We start from the raw sequence: 10,225 nt of genomic DNA, 5'->3' as shown, positions 1-10,225 counted from the left end.
TTGAGTGTTGGGGAGACTATCATTTGAAGCACAAGAGCAAGGAGTTCATCATCAACACACCATCTATTGCCTTTTGGAGAGTGGTGTCTCCTAAATTGGTTAGGTGTCGCTTGGGAGCCTCCGACAAGATTGTGGAGTTGAACCAAGAAGTTTGTAAGGGCAAGGAGATCGCCTACTTCGTGAAGATCTACCCGAGTGAGGCAAGTCATTTATGTGCGATGGCCATGGTGGGATAGCAAGGTTGCTTTTTCGTGGGCCCTTCGTGGGTGGAGCCCTCCGTGGACTCACGCAACCGTTACCCTTCGTGGGTTGAAGTCTCCATCAACGTAGATGTACGATAGCACCACCTATCGGAACCATGCCAAAAATCTTCGTGTCTTCAATTGTGTTTGCACATTCCAATCCCATCCCTTACTTTCTTGCAATTAGCATGCTTTACTCTTTCCGCTGCTGATACTCTTGCCATGCTTGCTTGAAAAGTATTGTGAATGCTTAAACTTGTGCTAAAACTCCACCTCAACTTGAAGAACTTAAAAATTGCCACTTTTACTTGTTGAGGGTCTAATCACCCCCCTCTAGACCCCTCTTCTCGTTCCTTTCAATTGATATCAGAGCTTTGGTCTTCATTGCTGTGGTTTAATCGCCATTGGAGGAAGATGGATGAGTCTACGATTGGGAGTATTAGACGTAGAGTGCCTATGCTTGACGGAGAGCTCTATAATTCTTGGAAGAATGAGATGCTTGAGATTTTCAATGAATATAATTTGAACAAGTATATTACTAGTCCTTGTGCGCCTCCCATTGATCCTTTGCATCCTACCCCCGATGAGTATCTTCACATGACCCGCAACCTAAGAACTATTGATCTTATCATTAGAGGTTTGCCTAGAAATTTGCTTATATGCTTGCCTACATTTGAATGTGCTTAAACTATATGGAGATACCTTGAGGAGCGGTTTCCAAACTATTCCTTGAAAAATCTACATGAGATTCTTCAAAAGTCCATTGCTTTTCATAAAATGAATCCTAGTGATCCTAACTTTGATGATTGTCTATTTGAGCTTCGTGACCTTATGCATGCCAAAGGAGATGTTGGAGTCATTAGTAGCATCATGTCACAAGTCATTAGAGTTCATAAAGATGCACATTGTCATGGTCATAAATCTAATGAATCACTCTCTCTAGGTGATGATCACTCACATGATGATGTTGAACATGGATATTATGATGAGGATGATGATAGTGACTTTGATCTTGATGAGTCAGTGAGACACTTTGGTCTTATGGCTAACCTTCATGGTTACATGGCCGGAGGAAAGGAATGGGTTCTCGATAGTGGATGTACTGATCATATGACCGGAGACAAGGATATGTTCCATGAGCTTGCAAAAAATGATGGTCCCCGTAAGTATGCCACTTTTGGTGACAACTCCAGGGGTAAGGTAGTTGGCCTCCGTAAGGTGGCCATCACCCATGACAGCTCTATCCAAAATGTTATCCGCGTTGAATATCTTGGCTACAATTTACTCTCCGTATCTAGACTAGCCTATTTCAGTTTTAATGTTCTATTCACTGAAGTAGATTGCCAAGTTTTTCAAAGAGATAATCATAATATGGTCTTTACCGGTATTCGTAGAGGTGATCTATACATTGTTGATTTCACTAAGAGAGCTCAACCTCGAACTTGCTTAATTGCTAAATCTTCTAAAGGTTGGTTATGGCATAGAAGGTTAGGCCACGTGGGCATGCGAAATCTTGATAAGCTTATTAAAGGTGATCATATCCTTGGTGTTAAAGATGGCATATTTGACAAGGATAGACTTTGCAGTTCTTGTCAAGCAGGAAAACAAGTTGGAGGAAGTCATCCCGTGAAGAACATCATGACCACGAGAAGACCTCTTGAGCTACTTCATATGGATCTTTTTGGTCCCAACGCCTACAAAAATCTCGGTGGTAACTCGTTCGGTTTGGTCATTGTTGATGATTTTTCCAAATTTACGTGGGTGTTCTTTCTTGATGATAAATCGCAGGTCCAAAAGATCTTCAAGAACTTCGCTAGGAAGGCACAAAACCAATTTGAAGTGAAGATCAAGAAGGTTCGAAGCGACAACAGAACGGAGTTCAAGAACACCAATGTGGATACCTTTCTTGACGAAGAAGGGATTTCACACGAGTTCTCAGCTGCGTACACACCTCAACAAAATGGAGTTGTTGAGAGAAAGAATCGGACACTTACTGAGATGGCAAGAACGATGCATGACGAATACAAAACGCCAAGACACTTTTGGGTGGAAGCGGTTGAGACAGCTTGTCATGCTACGAATTGACTATATCTTCACAAGCTTCTCGGCAAGACGGCACACGAGCTTCTCACCGGTAACAAACCCCAAGTTGGATACCTTCGATTATTTGGCTCAAAGTGCTACGTTCTTGATAAGCATCCTCGTTCAAAATTTTCTCCTAAATCTCATGAAGGTTTCCTACTCGGTTACGGCTCAAACTCTCACACTTACCGTGTCTACAACAATTTCACCCGAAAGGTTGAAGAGACGGTAGATGTGAAGTTTGATGAATCTAACGGCTCGCAAGTAGAGCAATTGCCAATTGATGTAGGAGACAAAGATCCTTCAGAAGCAATTCAAGACTTATCTATTGGCAAGATTCGCCCAACGGAGGTGAAGGAGAGTACTTCATCCATTCAAGTGGAAGCCTCAACTTCACAACAAGGTGAACCACAAGTTGACTTGGAGGCATCCACAAGTGGAACACGTCAAGACGAAGAAAATGAGGAAGTACAACAAGATGATCCACCTCAACCTCCTTCTCCACCTCGGCAAGAGAACGACAACGCTAACAACAATGAAGATGATGATGAAGAGGGTGTTCCACCTCAACCTAAGCAAAAGCTCTCACGAGTTAGAGCAAGAGTCACAAGAGATCATCCCGTCGAAAAAATCTTCGATGATATTCAAACCGGGAGAATCACTCGCTCTAAAACTCGTTTGGATAACTTTTGTGAACATTACTCATTCATTTCTAGTGTTGAACCTATGAAGGTAGAAGAAGCTCTTGAGGATCCGGATTGGGAGAACGCCATGCATGAAGAGCTACACAACTTCGAGAGGAATCAAGTGTGGACGTTGGTTGAAAAGTCGGACGATAACCACAATGTCATTGGAACCAAGTGGGTATTTCGGAATAAGCAAGATGAAGATGGACAGGTTGTACGCAACCAGGCCCGTCCCGTCACCCAAGTCTACACTCAAGTCGAAGGTATGGACTATGGTGAGACATATGCCCCCGTTCCTAGACTTGAGTCCATACGCATCTTACTTGCTTATGTCAATCACCATGATATCACTTTATACGAAATGTACATTAAAAGTGCTTTTCTAAATGGTGAAATTAAGGAGGAAGTCTATGTTAAAAAACCTCCCAGCTTTGTTAATCCCAAGAAACCTGATCAAGTTTACAAACTTCACAGAGCTCTTTATGGTTTTAAACAAGCTCCTAGAGCATGGTATAAATGTTTCACCAAGTTCCTTATTGAAAAAGGATTTGAAATTGGGAAGATTGATTCTACACTTTTTACTAAAAGGGTTAATGGTGAATTATTTGTGTGCCAAATTTATGTCAATGATATCATATTTGGATCTACTAATCCCCATTTTAGTGAAAAGTTTGGAAGGCTAATGTCGAAGAAGTTTGAGATGTTTATGATGAGTGAAATCAAATTTTTCCTTGGTTGCAAATCAAGCAAACTAAGGAAGGTACATTTGTTTCCCAAACAAAGTATACCAAGGATCTTTTCAAGAAGTTCAACATGCAAGAAAGCAAAGTTATGAAAACACCCATGCCTATTAGCGGACATGACTTGACTAAGGATGGCGAACCGGTTGACCAAAAGGTTTACCGCTCTATGATTGGTTCATTGTTATATCATTGTGCCTCCCATCCAGATAGTATGCTAAGTATGTGCATGTGTGCACGATATCAAGCGGCCCCCAAAGAGTGTCATCTTAAGGCTGTGAAAATGATAGTGACATACTTAATTCATACACCAAACTTTGGCATTTGGTATCCTAAGAGGTCCTCTTTTGATCTTGTTGGCTACTCCTATTCGGACTATGCCGGTGACAAGGTTGATAGAAAGTACACTTCGGGTACATGTCAATTTCTTGGTAGATCCCTTGTGTATTGGTCCTCCAAGAAACAAAACTCGGTATCCTTATCCACCGCTGAAGCAGAATACATTGCCCCCGGATCATGTTGTGCTCAATTACTTTGGATGACCCAAACCCTTAAGGATTATGGGATACATGTGAAACATGTTCCATTGCTTTGTGACAATGAAAGTGCTATTAAGATTGCTCACAATCCCGTGCAACATTCTCGAACTAAGCATATTGAAGTTGGTCGTCATTTCATCCGAGATCATGTTGCTAAAGGAGACATCAATCTTAAGCATGTTCGTATTGATAAGCAATTGGCGGATATATTCACCAAAACCGCTTGATGAGAAAGTATTTTGCCGTTTGAGAGGTGAATTGAACATCATTGATGCCTCAAACTTGGAGTAGAAACTCCATTTGGATACATGCAAGGCATGAGTCTTTTATGACTAATCCTTGATATTTCTCTTATGATGATAATCATATGTCTTGGTTCTATACTTGTACCTTGGATGAGCCCAAAATCCATGAGATTGCAAGTCACTCACATTTTGAGTAATCTCTACATCACCAAGTTCCTACTACATGGTTTTTGAAAACAAGGAAGAATGAACTCACTCAACATATCCTTTGACAATTTCAATATATCAAATTTCATTGGTATCAAGTTTCATGATTGTCATTTTGGATACACAAATGCTCTTCCTTGCAGGACTAACCCATGTAGGAAGATGAACTTCAACTTCTAGTGGTGCTCCCAACTCTTGATGGACTACATCAACCTTGAGCATCCAACACAAGTTCAACTACATGATCAAGATCTACACCACAACCCAAGGTATGATATTCCATATTAGAGAAGCTTTGCTCCAATAGTCAAAGCAGCTCAACGAGATGTGAATACATCAAAATTCTTAAATGAAAAATGGTAACCCCATTTTGAGCTTAAACGATGGGTATGACCTACGATCAAGTGTTATCACTTGACTCCTCACTTAATATACTCTAACATAGGTGACTTTGTCGCTGACCCCCTCTAGATGAAGTTCTCTAGTATTTCTTTGCTCATTTACTTTGTGTTCTTGCTATTGCGTTTCCCTTTATCAAAAAAATTCATCTAGATCTCCTTTCTGTTTTTATTCTGTGTTTAGTTCATTGCAAATCTTTATGTTAATTCCTTGCAAATCTTTGTGAGATTTAATTTGCCAAGTGAGCTGAGATTGACAAAATCTTCACTCCAAGTTGAACTCGGTCCCTCCGATCCAGAATCATCGGCTCGACCGAAACACAAGGTCTCCTTGTGAACAGTTCATCAGTACAACTGGCATGGACTGATTCGGTCTCACTAATCTGGACTTTCTGTGACTCTGTCATTTCGGCGTCACTGAAAGACAAAAATCGGCGTCACCGATTTCAACTATGAGAAAATATTTTGCATTTTTATTGCCTATTCTCTTCAGCTCCACTTAATGATTCTATCCTCTATCAGCATCTCAGGCTACCTACTACTTTATAGTGACTCTCAAGGACCACACCTATTTGACTCATGCTTCAGAAGTGCCCTTCTTGGAAATTGATGTCAAAGGGGGAGAGAGAGACCATCAAAACTTATCATATGAGCTCATCTAAGCTCTTCTACAGATGCTATTGACAAAAGAGGAGAAAAGTCACATGTCTTTAAGAGGGGAAAGACATGTCAACATGTTTGATCTTATTGTCTAATATTCTTGTTGCTCTAAATTTTGGTTGATCGTACCATTTCTTGCTCTTTTTTCTTGCTCTGATTTTCTCTCACCCTACCGTCCCATTATCCAATATCAGATTCAGGGGGAGAAAGAGTCCATATCTAGGGGAGAAAAAGCTTTGTAATTCATTGCATATATTTAAATCTTTGGGGACATGCCAGTATCTAAATGGAGTACTTAGTACTCAATTACATGTCATCCCAGTCTTGGTACTCTTGTGGTTTCCTGAAATTGCTTTACCTAGAGTGTTCTTATGTTATCTAGCCCTGTTTTCTTAAGTCTACTCCTTCCAAAGCCAGCTCAAGACCACAAGGTAAGTATATGCATGGTAGTTCCACTAAAATCCGATCATTTTTGCGCAGTTCCACTAAAATCGAGCGGATCATCCCTGTTTGCAAAGATGTTCAGTCAGTGTGATTACAATAATAGTGGAACTAGATGATGAAACATAACACACACAAATAGAAGCCTATCACCTCTGCAATCTCTCTTTAAGACTAACTACTTGTTGGAGAAGATTGGGCTCGGAGTTGGATGAGGAGGATAGCAAAACCAATTTCCCTTTCTGCAGTCCCGCAGAAATGTAAAAATGTTGCCCGTGTGACATTTGGCGGAACTGCACAAAACACGCTTAAAAAAGTGATTTGTGTAGTTCACCAAAAGGCCGCAATAGCAACGAGGTGAAATGGATACCCCTGTTTGCAAAAAGAGGTAGAAAGGAAACAATTACTGCCCAATAACAGTTGAAGACACATATGCCGACAAAAAGAAGCATATTCCATGTCATAAGGGAAAGATAGCAGCATGGTGGTTTATCAAGAATGGTGTGAGGACGAGATTGCAACATGGAAAGTACACCGACCGAGCTACGTTTTGGGCAAAGAACTAGGGAAGATCCACATGCAGGATTTTCCACATGCAGCAACGTGGGAAGATGGGCAGTGGAGCAAGGCCGGAGGAAGCTGTACCTGAGGGTCGTCAGGATGTAACTAGGAGGGCGCCAGCAGCCGGGATCTGCCCATACTACGGCAGCGAGCAAGTGGCGAAGGCCCTACCGCGCTGGAGCTTGGTCAGAGAGAACGGCGGTGTCGGTGGAAAATGACACCTATGGGATCACAGAAATCCCTACTACGGTTGGCGGGGCGCGGGGTCGTGAGAAGAGCAGGTCTAACAGAGAGCACACGGATCGTTTACCTAGGTTCGGGCCGCGAGGATGCGTAAAACCCTAGTCTTTCTTTGCTGGATATATTCAGTGTTCTTGTGTTCTTCTGAACTAGCTACGGTGGTTGCGTAGTTCCAAAAAGCCGAATCCCTCTTCAGTACGCCATGGGCCTCCTTTTATAGTCGAAAGGGGCTGCCACAGTGGCACACAGGAGGTGGAAAGGTCTACAGTGATGCGAGCTTATCGCCCGTATTACACGACAAGACGCATTTAATGCATCGCTTAGGTGTCCCTTAGCTTTATCGGGGACGGGAACGAGGCCCGTCCCGTCCGTCGCCGCTCCGCCTCGCTTCGACACGTGCCCAGGCCAGCGGTGCGTGTGGTGCCATGTAGGCAGGCAGGCAGCTGAGGTGGCGCGGTGGTGGGGCCTTCACGAAGATCTGCATGCCACCACGCAGGTGCTTGCTGAGTTGGCGTAGAGGCTGCCCGTCGCCACGCAGGCGCCTACCCAGCTGGTTGAGCTAGCAGCAGCTTGGGGATGGTGGTGGAGTATTGGCTGGTGCGGGCCTGGCAGTGGCCCCGCTGATGCCCTCGGCAAGGGCCTTGCCGGGGGCCTGGCAAGGGTCTTGCCGTGGCGTTGCAGTCGTCCCCGGCAAGGCACTTGCCGGGGGTCTTGTGGATTCCCTCGGCTGGGATCCCGCCGAGGGTCGCCGTCTTCTGGTCCTCATCTGATCTCATATGTTTATGATCTTGACAAAGATCTGCATGCCACCACAGAGGTGCCTCCCGAACCTTGGTTCCAACGTAGTTGGTTGGGTCGGAACCCATGGGCTCAAGGGTGGATCACTCTGTTGGTGTTGGGCAAGTTGCCCGAGCAAGGCTCTTGCCGGGGCCGCAGAGGCCCCCCGGCAAGGGCCTTGCCGGGGGGTCCCGCTCGCCCTCTTGCTCTTTGGCGTTTCTGGTCTTGGCGTTGCCTTGTTTGTCCTGGGCTTCGGCTTCTCTCCGTCTTCCCTCCCTTGCCCTGCTAAGTGTGGCCGTGGCGCGTGGCTCCGACTGCCCATGCACAAATAAAGGGGTACAAAGGAGTGCCCCTACTTTTGTACACCGACAGGAGCCCCCGAGCCTGGGCCACATATATGCGCGACACGTTGTTGGGCCAGGCCCAGAACGGTGCGCGGGCAGGTGGGACGGATTTTACCGCAGTAACTGTTCCGTCCGTTGTGCTTCCCCACGACCCGTGTTGAATGCGCGACGTGGAGGGCGTGCGTGACGTGGGGGTCATGCGCAATGCGGTTCCCGCACGCATGCGTCATGTCGCAGTTAATGGGAAAGGAGGCGGCCCGCGCCTTCCCCGTAAAAAGAATAACCGCGGGCGTGCTGCTCACTTTACCCCTGCATCTTCTTCAATCTCGGACCGCCGTCCCCTTCTCCTTCCTTCCCGAGCCTTCGCCTCCGTTCGTCGTTGTTGCATCTTTGCTGTACTCCGTCCCTCGCCCATCGCAGTCGCCATGGCCCCCCAAATCCACCAAGGGCAAAGGAGTGGCCAAGGACGCCGGAGCGACGGAGCCACCGGAGAGTGCGTTGGCGGCGCAGCAGACGCAGCTCGCCTACTTCCCCTCGACGGTCGGTGTGTTCGAGCTCCGGGACTGCTTCAAGCCCCTGTGGGGGTGCAGGACGGGGGGAGAGATGACGGGGCATCCAGCCACGCGTGTCATCCCCGCCAATTGCGCCGAGGCCGCCCCAAATCGGTATCCAATCTTCGTCGATTACTTCTCTTGCGGCCTCTGCCCCCCCCCTTCTCGGATTTCTTCAATGATGTCATGCACACCTACGGCTTCCACCTTCTGGATTTTACTCCAAATGTCGTGGCGTGCATGGCTCTCTTTGCGCACCTCTGCGAGGGTTTCGCCGGGGTGCATCCCAACACGGCGCTCTTCCGCCACTACTTCTTCCCTCGGATCCAACCGGGGGGAGCCATTTCCGGTTGCGTCGCCTGGATCCCACGGTCCAAGGGGGCATACCCGGAGGGCGCTCAGAAGGAGAGGTGGGAAGAATGGCGGGGCCGGTGGTGCTGGATTGAGGAGGATGATCCACAAGATTTCTGTCGGGTTCGCCAGGCGCCGCCGGTTCGGCGGAGCGACTGGAGCGATGTTGATGCCGACGATGCGAAGCTCACGGTCGCCACCACCAGGATTCTTCGCCTCATCGAGGCCGGGCTCACCCTTGAGATGATCGGGCGGATTTCATCTACCGCCGAATCGCTCCGCTACACAAGAAGGGGAGGCCGGCCTGGCTTTTCACGAACGCTGCCGACATCATGAGGTTCCGCCCCGGCCTCGACCACAACCTCACGGTGATGAGGCACGCCCATCTCTGCCAACGGCTCTTCCAGCTCGACGTGAACCGCGATGGCGAGGTCGAGCGGTCCGGCAAGGCTGCGAGGGCCGCCGCGAAGGTCGGCAAGGTCGCCAAGGGGCCCTTGTTTAAGTTGCCGGCGGGGGTGATCCCGCTGAGCAACAACTCTCGCCGGACCGACATCATCGCCATGATGCCAGACTTCAACGTGCATGGTCTCAACCCGAGCTAGGTCGAGCCAGAGGAAATTCAAGTGCGGGAGTTCTTCGACACCTTGCATGAGGGGTACATCACCGCCGAGCCACGGCTCGTCCAGGACACCACCCAGGTGTCACGACCGGTTTTTCAATAAAATATTTATTGAGAGACCAATCCCTTTTACGGACCAGTAAAGAAGAATTCCTTCTCACTGGTAGACAATATCTTGGTCACAGAAGAAAAATACCAGGAGTACTGAATATAATACAAGGTTGAGCGGAGACTGCTCAACAATTTATTACATGTACGCCGATAAAACACAACGGCGGATAGGGTGGCATAACTACTAACTCACGATAACAACGGTGGTGAAAAATATCACCGCGAAGCGGGTGATATGACTCCTGAAAACTACAGCTCTTCGAGCGTCGGGGTGAAGCTCGAGGAGATTTATTGCGGGTGGCGGAAGCGTATATAATACAAGTGACCAATATCCAGGATCGCACGGGGCTGACTGGGACTCCTCTAGGCGTCGGACTCACTATCAAACTCTTCATCCATGAGATCGCCTTCGTCAACATCTGGCCAAATCA

Source organism: Aegilops tauschii, chromosome 1 (genome assembly GCF_002575655.3).
Source record: "Aegilops tauschii subsp. strangulata cultivar AL8/78 chromosome 1, Aet v6.0, whole genome shotgun sequence".
NCBI lineage: Eukaryota > Viridiplantae > Streptophyta > Magnoliopsida > Poales > Poaceae > Aegilops > Aegilops tauschii.
This window is presented reverse-complemented; position numbering follows the sequence as displayed.